Source organism: Cavia porcellus, unplaced genomic scaffold (assembly GCF_034190915.1).
Source record: "Cavia porcellus strain 051 isolate PalLab524CR breed Dunkin Hartley unplaced genomic scaffold, mCavPor4.1 scaffold_4, whole genome shotgun sequence".
NCBI lineage: Eukaryota > Metazoa > Chordata > Mammalia > Rodentia > Caviidae > Cavia > Cavia porcellus.
In genome coordinates this window covers 61284759-61297460 of record NW_026947487.1, presented here as the reverse complement: position 1 = coordinate 61297460, position 12702 = coordinate 61284759, and the positions used below count along the sequence as shown (strand labels likewise).

At 39.0% G+C, this 12702-nt stretch overlaps 1 protein-coding gene across 1 annotated transcript in view; it reads left to right on the top strand.

Annotated features, from left to right (window-relative positions):
• Positions 1-12702, top strand: part of Heatr3 (HEAT repeat containing 3) — an 84294-nt gene that overhangs the window by 38914 nt on the left and 32678 nt on the right. The window lies entirely within an intron of this gene.

The following is a 12702-nucleotide window of genomic DNA, read 5'->3' as shown; positions in this document are numbered from 1 at the left end:
ACTAATTGAAGTAATCGGTGAAGCAAGGGCTCAAGGCAGAAGTTCTGTTGTGTGTCACTGTGTCAGAAGGCTCCTGGTGTCACCTCCTTCATCCATCCATTTGCCAGACCATAAGAGTTATGGGGGAGATTTGAAAACTCCCACACAGCTCATCTCAGTTACCCTAATACACCAGAGTAGGACTTGATTTTCCCCCTACTTTCATAGTTGCATAAAATGAGCCAGTAGTGTTGCATTTCATCTGTACCGTGGCATATCTTACAGCTTTTGCCAGTCTGGTACAGGTTATTGGGAAGCCAAGATTGTTTCCCAGCTCTCATGAATCACTGAGCCCATGAGACTCAGTTAAAATGACCAGGTTCTGTACATGGTTAGGAATGAAAATAGTGTACCATACACAAACATTTCTTGTACATTATATTCCTGGATCGTGAGTTTTATCATATGCTTAGTGGTCGCTGCAGCCAAATCATTGACCTAAGCTTTGTCTGTGATCTTGGAAAAGGATTTCTCCAGTGAAGCAAAATTTTGGTTCTCCCTGCCTCAAATATTTTTCAGGAAAAATAAAATTTCCATTTCTGTTCTTTCCTGCACTTTTATTTTTTTTAAGACAGTCTATCTGTATTTTAGGCCGGACTTGAACTCATATGTTGCCCAGACTAGCCACCACCTCAGCAGCCCTCCTGTTTCAGCCTTCTGAGTGATAGTGTGTGCTACCACTCCCAGCTTCCAGTGCTTACTAACTTAGAAACAGAAGAACCTAGTGCATAGTAGGCTCTTAGGATTTATTAAACAGATCAATATTAGTGATTTTCTGTTTTACTAAGCAATCCCTTAGAGAATCAGAATGATCCTGCAGAAGAGGAAAGGTAAATTACTGTACTGGAAATGTATAATAACTTTTTAGGTTCTAAGACATGGATACTGTTGTCTATATTGGGTTGTTTGTGTGTGTGGTGGTTGTTTCTTGTCTTCCTTGGTAATGTAGGCTGGACTTGAACTCACTGTGTAGTCCAGGCAGGCCTCAAACTTGTGATAATCCTGCCTCCACCTCCCATGCGCCACCACATCCACCTGGTCTTTATGGTTACTATTCGTTTTTGTCATCCTAACAACAAAGAGAATGGAAAAAGAAATATTAAATATACGCTAGTTTTAAGTACTTATGCAGTGACTTGGTAATTCATGAAACAGTGTAATACAAACTAGTTTTCCTAGACAAAAAAAATTTCTACTTTAAAATGCATTTCTAGTGGATGTAACTGCACATCACTATTATCCTAGCTACTCTGGAAGTGGATACAGGGGCATCAAAAATTCAAGGTATCCTGGGCCACTTAGCAAGACTGTTTCAAATTTAAGAAAAAAAAAATGCTGAGGAGAAGCTTTCAATTGGAGGGAGACCTGTTTCCACAACCAGGGTAAGGCTGGAGAAGGTCAGCAGGCCCAGAGAGAAACAATGAACCAGGCTGGCATTGCTGGCCCCGAGACAAGGACATGGAGGGCTGGGGATATAGCTCAGTGGCACAGCAGCTGTCTGAAAAGCACAAGGTCCTGAGTTTGAGTCCGGATACAAAAAAAAAAGCATCTGCCTAAAGAAGAGCATATGGGTATTGTAAACTGAAAAACCAGAATAGGCTTTACAGTACTCCGAAAAAGTGACTTTTTCTGCATGTCGGGGCAGGGAGGCACATGGCAGAATGGCAATAGCTCGTGGTGGCAGAAGATAGCAGAAGCAAAAGCGACAAAAGGGAGGAGCTAGCCTCTTTTTCTTCCTTAGGTTATGTGTGCAGGCTACCAGTCCAGTGCAAGTGCAGCATTCACACCCCCAACCCCAGCACTAGACAGTGAACCAATCGCAAACACTGGATTCAGCCACCTCCAAAAAGCCCCATCCCCACCCATCATGACTGCACGGGGTTCTGGGAGGACACCAGACACACACAAACCATAACCATGGTAAATTAGGAACAATTTGGGGAAGGGTTAATGGTTTAAGACTGAACTTCCCCAGGAATCAGAAGTCACAGAACAGCTACACTTTAGGTTTTCTGGGATCATTCTACCATAGTGACTGGATGTGAGATGGCCACAAGAAATAGTCATAGAGAAGGTGCAGGATAGACTTGGACCATCCCCTGAGAAGCTCAGACTCCAGGCAGGAAGGACACAAGGGTCCCAACTCTAGCAAGAAGCCGGGCTGCTCATGTGCGGTTTTTAGGGGGGACCACTTCTGAAAGTGCTGGCATTAAATCCGAGGGCTGCTTGACCCTCTTGCTGGGCTGCATGTATTCGGCACAGAGCTCATGGTTGCCTTGCTTCCCCATATACAGGTTTTTTCAGGGAGATGCCTCATCTTTGACAGTTTACACAGCAGGGGGGTATGGACACAGGGCCCTCTGGAGTTTGGGGGACACCTTACAAACCCACAGACTGCAAAGTTATACTGAGAAAGCGGTGATTTAGGGGCACACAGAAGGAACAAAATGGAAGTGGCTAACTGAACACAGCGCTAGGGGAGACAGCATTGACTGATCACGTGCAGCAGGAAAGGCTGGACAGACTCGGCGTTCACCCCGGAAAGGTGTGTGGAAAAAACCTGACTTAGTGGTGACTCATTCTCCTTCCCTGTGGATTTCAGGACCACATGCTCTAGGAAGAAACTGCTTGTTCAAACTCACCGAGGAATGTTTCTGACTTGTTTTTTTCTTTTTCCTTGGGGAGCGATTTTTTTTCTTTTTCTTTCTTCTGTTCTTTTCTGATCCTTTATCTCACTTTTTTCTTTATTTTTCAGATTTTACTTTTTTCATTTTCTTTCCCCAGGCCCTCAACTTCTACACTAACCCTGTTAAGCTTTAGTAAATTTTAGATATTTAGTTGACTAGAATATTACTGAATTCTTTTCTAGTGTTAATAGTAGTATAGCTGTGATATTTTGTAGATACTTACTTTATGTCAAGATTTGGTTTCTCTTTGTGTCTATGTTATTGCAAATCTCTTCTGCTGTTGTTAAGTATGGTGCCCGTGGTAGCTTTTATTGGTCCCTGTACTACGTCAGTTTCCAGTTTGTCTTTCCTAATTTCTTTGCTTTTGCTAATGGTTACATAGTTATTGCTATTAATTAGGTTTTACTCTATGCCAATATCTGCTTTGTCTTTATATCATCAACAATACCGAGATCCATCTCTGGAGAACTGGATGCTGGGCCAATTACACTGTACACTCCCAAAATTAATAGCGGTGGTCAGATCGTGGGACAGAGGCAAAGGCCTATAGCTAGCCATGCCCAGAGTGCATCACTGTAAAGCAGACACTGACTGAAGAGCTCTCCATCCTAGCAATAAAGTCTTTCCACTTAATCAACCCTCAGCCCTCAGCACAACAGACACATGTACACTCCCCCTCACACATACACATACATGAAACATGAAAACAGAAGGCAATAAAATGCCTCCAAAAACTCAACTCCCCAAAGCTGATCTGTGGAGAAGAAATCAAAAGCCAAACAGCTGAATTATACAAAAATGATTTTAGAAAACCATGTGAGGCCCAGGAAGAGAAAAGCCAGACAGTCCCTCCTGTGAATTGGCACAGTGTGCTGGGTACGGGAGGAGCCCACAGAGAAGAGGACGTCATTCAGTTCTTTTGGTGAGATGTGCCACAAGCCATGCAGGCCCCAGGAAGAAAAAAGTGAGGTAGCACCTCCAGTGAGCTCACCAACACACAGGCTGAGGATCAAGTACTTCCCCTGCTCCCATAGGCACCAGCTGGTTTGAAGGCCAGGCTGAGTTGATAGCAACTGAGGTATGAAAAGCACCTAAATGCTTATATAGTTTGGTTAACTTTGCAGGCCTGGGGCTGGTGGTCTGAGCATCTGTTTGGGAGGATGACAGTATGTAATATGGCAAATATGAGGATTTCCTTCTGTCTTGTTTTTGAAATCCAGTATTGTTCTCACTTCTTTGATTTCTTCCAATTTATTGGTTTGCTTTATTCAGTGTTCTGTTTTGATTGGTTTTACTGTTTGGTTTGGTTTGATTATGCTATGTGTGATGGAATGAACTACTATTGTGAAGATAGCAAGATATACTATGGTAGCCATTTTTTCCTATTATCCTTCTTTGAAGTTCTGTACTAATGTCACTGTTTTGTTTTGATTGGCTTTATCCTGAGTTTTAAAAAAGAAAAAATTTAAAAACCAAGCAGCAACAAATAAGAACAAAAGAGATCCTTGGTGATCTGAAAGATGATATAACTAGCCAGGCTGGCGGCACACACCTGTAATCCCAGCACTGGGGAGGCTGAGGCAGGAGGAGCAAGTTTAAGCCCAACTTGAGCTACATCGTGAGTTCAAGGCCAGACTGAACTGCATAGCAAGACCCTGTCTCAAATAAAATAAAATAAAATATTAAACAGATAATGAAGTTAATAAGTAAACAATCAGGCTTAAAGAAGACACTAATAAAAAGCTAGCTGAGCTAAACAAAATGATACAAAACATGAATGACCAGTTTTGCAAAGAATAAGAGTCCCTGTAAAGATACTAAAAAGAAACCCAGGATATAACAGTTTCTGTTGAAAATATAGGCCACAGAAGTGATCCATGTGAGAAGAAACTGTCAGAATTAGAAGACAGAATTGATACTGGTAACAATACAGTCAGAGATACTGTAAAAATAACAAAAGATCATGGAAAATTAGCTGCTAGATGATCCAAAAAAAAAAAAAAAAGACTAACAAGATGAACTGAAATTAGTGAAAAGTCAAAAGACAGTATAAATAGCATCTTTAAAAATCCTGTCTAGAGAAGTAATACCAGATAACTTTCCATATATGGGGAAAGAACTTAACATATAGGTAAGAAGACATGATCAGCCATGATCACAAAAGAATTTCACAACCTGTGATAGTCCAAACCAGAAGTCTAACAGAAGGATTTAGAAGCAACAAATCATTTATAAAGTAAAACAGAATTACAAAAGACTTCTCAACACACATTTTAAAAGTCAGGAGAACTTCGATGAAGTGTGTGTCAAACCCTAACAAAAAACAATTTCCAATTCAGACTGATATATCCTTTTTAAAAAATCACCTTTAGGAATTCATGACCACCAAACCAATACTCCAAAAAATTCTTGAAGTTATCCTAGAGAGATACAACGAAGCCAGTGATGTCAAAAAATCTAGTGGAATGAATATATCAGATAGGGTCAGCAGAAAGAAAGGGGAAAAAAAGTCAGCAACCAGAAAATAATGCAATGACAGGAATAAGTTAGTACCTCTTAGTAAGAACTCCCAATGTGAATGATCCCAGTCAAAACAAAGAATGACAGATTGGATCAAAAAATAAAACCCAGTGGTATGCTGCATACAAGAATCACATTCAAATCCAAAAAAAAAAAAAAAAAACACTTGTAAACTAAAACTCAAAGAATGGAAAACAGTATTATATGCGCAGAAACCCCAAAACAAATAGGAGTAGCTATCCTGTTTTCCAGATAAAGTGAACTTCAAGCCAGTGCTGGTCAGAAGAAGCAAGGCAGGTCACCACATATCAGCTAACAATTACTGACACACTCAATTTCATAAGATGGACACTACTGGACATAAAGGATAAGATAAACATCAATCCAATTATAGTGAGGAATCTCAGTATCCCACTATCACTAACAGATAAACTAAACAAAAAAATCAAGAAATATTAGAGTTGAACCACACTGTAGAACAAATGGACAGTAGATATCTACAGAATGTTTCACCCAATAGCAACAGAATATATATTCTTAACAGCACATAGAACTTTCTCTAAAATAGACCACATTCTGGCCCATAGAGCATACCTAAGTAAATACAAAATTATGCAAAATTGCCACATGCATATTATCATATCATAATGCATCAAACTAGAAATCAGTGCCAAAAGTAACCACAGAAACACATGGAGATTAAACATAGTATGGATCATGGAAGAAATCAAGACAAAAACTAAAACAATTCCTTGAATCAAATGATAATGCCAATACAACATACCAAAACCTATGGGATCATTCCAGAACCTATAGTGAAAGGAGTCTTAAGAGAAAAGTTTATAGCTGTGAATGCCCACATTAGAAAAACAGAGTGAGCCCAAAGTAATAGCCTAATAATGTGCCTTAGGGTCTTAGGGTACAAGAACAATCAAAATCCAATGCTAGTACAAGAAAGGAAATTATACAGATCAGAGAAGAAATTAATGAAATTGAGACTAAAAAATATAAAGAATCATTAAATCAAAGATCATAAAACTGGTTCTTTCAAAAGATAAGCCAGGTGTGGTGGCATACGCCTATAATCCCTGTGCTCAGGCGGCTGAGGCAGGAGGACTGGCACGAGTTCCAGGCCAGCCTGGATTACACAGTGAGTTCAAGGCCAGCCTGAACTACTGGAAAGACACTGTCTCAAAAAATCAAAAATAAATAGATTAATTAATTAAACAAAAATAGACAAACAGCCAATTGAAAGAAGAAAAAAAAAAACCTATATTAGTGGAATTAGAAATGAAAAAGGTAAAATCACAACAGACACCACTGAAATCCAGACTATCAGTAACTATTTCAAAAACCTGTATTCCAATGAATTGGAGAATCCCAAGAAAATGGATGGATTTTTAGATATCTATGAATTATTGAAAATGGTCCCCAAAGATACAAAAACCCTGAACAAATAACAGGCAAAGAAATTGAGGCAGTAATAATAAACCTGTCAACTAAGAGAAGCTGAGGATCTCATAGAATCACCACTGAATTCCACAAGAACTTTAGGGAAGATCTAATACCAGTACTCCCCAAACTATTAATGCAATTAAAAGAGAAGGAATACTGCCTTGCCTTACCTTATTTTATCAAGCTAGCAACACCTTGATTCCAAAACCATACAAGGATTCAAAAACTACAAGGCAATCTGTGTGTGTGTGTGTGTGTGTGTGTGTGTGTGTGTGTGTGTGTCTTTTTGAGACAGGATTTCACTAAGCAGTTCAGGCTGGTCTTGAACTCACTTTGTAGCCCAGGCTGATCTAGAACTCACAGTCATCTTTCTGTCTCAGCCTCCCCAAGTGCTGGGATTACAGGCTTGTGCCACCCACCACACCCAGCTTCAGGCCAGTCGTTTTAATGAATGTAAGTCCAAAAGTCTTCAACAACAAATTGGCAAACAGAATATAACAAATATGACCCAAGTAGGTTTCATCCCAGGGATGCAAGGATGGTTCAACCCACACAAATCAAAAAACATCACACATAAACAGAAACAACAAAAATCACATGATCTGCTAGATGTGGTAGCACAAACTTGTAATCCTAGCACTCAGGAGGTAGACAGGAAGATTGCCACAAATTTTTGCCCAACCTGAGCTTCATATTGAGTTCAAGGCCAGCCTTCATTATAGTGAGACTCTGTCTCAAGAAAAAAAAAAAACCCAAAATGCAAAAACAAACAAAACCCCTCACATGACCATCTCAATAGACACAGAAAAAGCTTTTGATAAAATTTAACATTTGTTCATGATAAAAGCCCTGAAGAAAATTGTTACAGAAGGGTCTTATCTCAATCTGAGAAAAGCCATTTATGACAAATCTACTATCAACATTGTATTAGATGGGGGGAAAACTGAAAGCTTTTCCTCTAATATCAGGAAGAAGACAAGGATGTCCCTCGTGATCAATGCTGTTCAATATAGTACTCGAAACTTCAGCCAGAGCAGTCAGGCAAATGTAAGAAATCATTGTGGTACCCATAGGAAAGGAAATCAAGCTGTTCTTATTGTCAGATGAATGATCTTTTACATAGAAGAACCAAAAAATTCCACCAAAAGAATCCTAGAATTAATAAAGTCATTAAGGTAGCAGGATACAAAGCAATATGCAGAAATCAGTAGCTTTCGTATACAATAATAACAAACCCACCAAGAAAGAAATTAAGAAAACAATACCATTCACAAGAGCTTCAAGGAAAATTAAATAGTAATTAACCTAACCAAGAAAGTGAAAGAGCTCTGCAATAAAATACAGAAATCTGCAAAAGGAAATTAAAGAGGACATGAGAAAATGGAAAGATATTCCTGGTTCCTGGTTACACAGAACCAGTGCCGTCAGCATAGCCATATTTCCAAAACTGATACAGATTTAATGCAACCTCAACTGAAATGCCACCAGCATTCTTCACAGAACTAGAGAAAACAATCCTAAAACTTGTATGAAATCAAGAGATGCAGAATAACAAAAGCAATCATGAGCAGCAAGAGAAAAGCAGGAGGCATCACAATACCTGACTTGAAGTTACATTATAAGACTGCAGTGATAAAAAAAAACAGTGATACTGTGGTACCAGCACAAAAACAGATATGCAAATCAGTGGAACAGAATAGAAAATACAGAAACAACCCTAAACATATTCACTTATCTGATCTTTGACAAAGGGCCAGAAACATATGCTGGAGGAAAGATAGCCTCTTTAATGAATGGTTCTGGAGATGGCTGAGGCAGCACACACCTGTAATCCCAGCACTCGAGAGACATGAGTTCAAGGCCAAACTAGACTACAAAGGGAGTTTAAGCCCAGCCTGAGCTACATGGTGGTGAGACTGTCTAAAACAAAAAGGTGCTGGGAAAATTAAATGTGACATGCGAAGATTGTTCTAGACCCATGTCTCTCACTGTGTACTAAGTTAAAATCAAATTGGGTCAAAGCTCTACATATTAAAACAGAAATACTTAACATGCTGGAAGATAAAATAGATAAAACTCTGAAAATGTAGGCATAGGCAAGGACTTTCCAAACACAACCCTGGTTGCCCAGGAAATAACCCACCCTGGTTGCCCAAGAAATAACCACAAGAATCAACAAAAGGGATTATACCAAATTAAGAAGGTTCTGTGCAGCAAAGGAAACAGTCAACAAAGTGAAGAGAAAATGCTGAAATGGGAAAAAAAATCTTGCCAAATATTCCTCAGAAGCCTAATCTCTAGCATGTGTAAAGAATTTGCCAAGCATAGTGTCAGGTGCCTGTAATCCCAGCGTTTGAGAAGCTGAGACAGGAGAATCACATCAAGTTTGAGGCCAGCCTGGGCTAGATAGTGAGTTCAGGGGCAGCTGAAGTACAAAGAGAGACAACAAAGAAAGAGAGAAAAAGGAAGAAAAGAGGAAGAGAAAAAGAAAAGGAAAGAAGGAAGGAAGGAAGAAAGAAAGAAAGAACAAACTTACCGGTAATGGCAGCATTCAGGAAGCTGAAGATCAATGTGAATTTGAGGCCAGTCTTGGCTACATACTGAGTTCAAGGCCAACCTGAATTACATAGCAAAACTCTGTCTCAAAAAGCCAAAAAAACCCCCAAAAAACAAAAAACAAAAAAAAGAAAGAAAGAAAGAAAAGAGAACTCAAAAAGTTTACCCCTCAAATAAAAGACTCAGTTAAAAAATGAGCAACTGAAGTGAACAAACACCCCGAAGTACAAGTGCTCAATAAATATATGGGGAATAAAAGTGCAGTACATTATTGTTATCTATAGTGACCTTACTGTGCATTAACATCAGAACTACTTGTTTTTATTAGATGGCAACTTGGTACCCATTCATCACGCTTACCTGAACTTCTCATAACCACTATTCAACTCCCGGTTTCTAAGAGATCACCGTTTTCAGGTTCTGGGAGTACAAGTGAGCATGCTGCCTGGCTTTCTGTGTAGGAGTCTGTATTACACTGTCCATGAATAATACTTAAGTTTTTATGCAAACTAGTTAAACTTGCAAAATATATTTATTTGTTTTCCCTGAGTATAAGTGAGATCATTCATAAATACATTGATTCTGTCATGAAAACAAAATGTTTTTAATTTGAAAACAAAACAAAAAAAGGAATAAAAACAATGATACAGAATTTCAAAACAAAAAAATAGGAAATTAACACTAGTAAATATATTTTATATTGTTATCTTCAAAGTAGTTGTTTAGGTTACAAGATTTAGGCTTTTTTCTTTAACAGGAATTCATGAATGTAATGCACATCAGAATCATGGTTGGGTCGCAGTGAATCTTTTTTCTTAAAGACCAAAAAATACTTCATCTCCACTGACTGCTATGTTAGAGCTCAGCACTGGAAGGTGTGGGTGGGGGGTGGGGGACTCTGTTGTTTTGTGCTGCTTTGTTTTTTTTCTTGTTTGTTTTTTAAGGTAGAATCTTACCGTTTAGCCCAGGCTGTGTGCCATCACACCTGGTCAATTTGCTTTATTTCTTTTTCCTTTTTAAAGTTTTTTTTTTTTTTTTTTTTTTTTTTTTTTTTATCGGTACCGGGGATTGAACTCAGGACTGCATGCTTGCAAGGCAGGTGCTTATGCCACTGAGCTAAATCCCCAGCCCCTAAAGTTTATTTTTTAAAAATTGTACTAGTACATGTTTGCAATTTGTCATGATTACATTCATTGTGGGGAGTTGGTCCATGTACATAACACATCTTCATTTTCTTTTTACTTCTCTTTTAATTTTCTTTTAAGAGGGAAATGTTTTATTTTCAAAAAGAATTAATTTTGAAATGTTACAGTTTTATCTTTTGTCTTTCAAAGAGATACCCCTGGGTCCGAAAGAGGGAAAGCCCGTATCTCTGCAGCATCCATTTACTCCATTGTAGGCGTGCTTCCTGCTTTTTTGAAATTGCGTGAACCAGATTTTGATTGTGTTTAACTCTTTATATAGTACATGAGCAATTTTAGAACTCTCTCTTTACATCTAGAAATTCTATGGTAAAGTTATACTATAGTATATTAAAATATCTACTTTTGGAAGCACAAGATTCCCTCTCCTTGCTGTTATTTTTATGAAATAGGGGTTTATAAGATACGGACTTTTTTTGAGACTGGGTCTCAGTTTATGGCTGAGTCTGGTCTTAACCTTGTGATTCAGCTTCCTGAGCGGCTGGAATTACGAGCGTGCACCACAAGCCCATCTTTGTTGCATATATTTAGTCCATCTATTCTGTCCTCTCTAAAATAAAATCTGTCCTCGCCTCTATCATGTTAATGCTTGCTAATGCTTACATAATGCATCTACTACATCTGAGCATTAATTAGATAGAGATAATGATAGATTTTTAAGTCTTTATTCTGAGCAGATTATGATACTGTTAGATGGCTACCAAAGAAATCATTAGTCTTTTCGTTGGGTGTTTCTGTCCCAAGACTTGGGGTGTTGAAGGAGCTCGGCAGAGCTGCCCAGTTACCTAAGGTACTGGTGACAGCATCTGTAGGCCTGTGGCTGCCCTGGTGTCCTGTTCCATAGGGAAGCAACTGCCTTTGCTCTTTCTTTCTCCCCCTAGTGCTGAGGATCGAACCCAACACTGAGCTGCACCTCCAGCACTGCTGCGGCTTCTCATTATGCTGTGTTTTCAGAACTGTGTGCTCCCACCCTCTCTTCAATTTTGTGACCTCTAAACCTTGATCATAAACTCATTTTTAATAGCTGTAATGAATTTGTACTGTTTACAACTATAAGCCCTGATGAATACAATATCCCTTGAAACAATTTCTGAATATATTTATTTCTGAGTGTGTTTCTATGACAAGGTATTACTATAACAGAGAACCTTGAGCTGGGTAATCTATCAAGGGGGGAAGTTTATTTTGGCTCTTCATTCTGCTCCAGAGTTCCAGGGGCTGCATCTGGTCATGGCCTTCTTGCTGGCACAGTTTGGAAGTGGCACAGGGCATCCACATGACAAGAGACATGATAAGAGCCTTCTGAAGGGTCCTGCCACCACTCTACACCTATACTTACACTGGGGATTAGAGCCTTAACATGAGGCTTGTTTTGTTTTGTTATGAGTCAGGTCTTACTGTGTAGCTCAGGCTGGCCTAGAGCTCACTGTGTAGCTCAAGCTGACCTTGAGCATGCAGCAATCCTTCTGCCTCAGCCTCTGGAGTCAACATAAGCTTTTCATAGGCAAACCATATCCACACCATAGCCATCCATCTGTTACACATAAAGGTGTCATTTCTGTCGTGGAGTCAAAATAGCCTGAAAATTGGCTTTTTTCTTTAATAGGAATTGATGGATATGATGTGTGACAGAATCATGGTTAGCTCTTAGGTGAATCTTTTTTCTTGCATATCATTTTCACTAGCTATTGCGTTAGATTTCAGCATGATCAGTCAGGATGAATGTTGCTTTTTGGGCGTGTTTGTTTTTTGAGATGTAGTGTATGCCGGCTTTGAGCTCCATGTGTAATTCAGGCTGGCCTTGAACTCTCCGTTCTCCTGCCTCAGACTTCTGAATCCTGGGATTATAACTATGCATCTTAACCCGCTCTTGAGAGCGCTTTAAAATATTCTGAGCCTTCTAGTGGTTTGGAGAGTTCAGTCTCCTGACTTGATGGACACAATCTCAAGCTCATATAAAAAATAAACCCTCAGAATGGTGGTTTCTGCCATGAGGAGGAGAATGAAATCAGGAAGGGACAAATGTGGGGTTTCAATTTGTGGTGTTTCATTTCTGCAAAAAGTAAAACCCCACAGAAAATACAGCAAAATGCTTATTATCATTTGGATGGTGAGTGTTTATATTTGAAATATTTAATAACTTTTGCTTATTTTTAAATTATATCAGATAATATCTAGAGATCAGACAGACTAGACATTGGGTTCTTCTCAGGAGTCTATGACTGAGCTGGGCACAATGACAT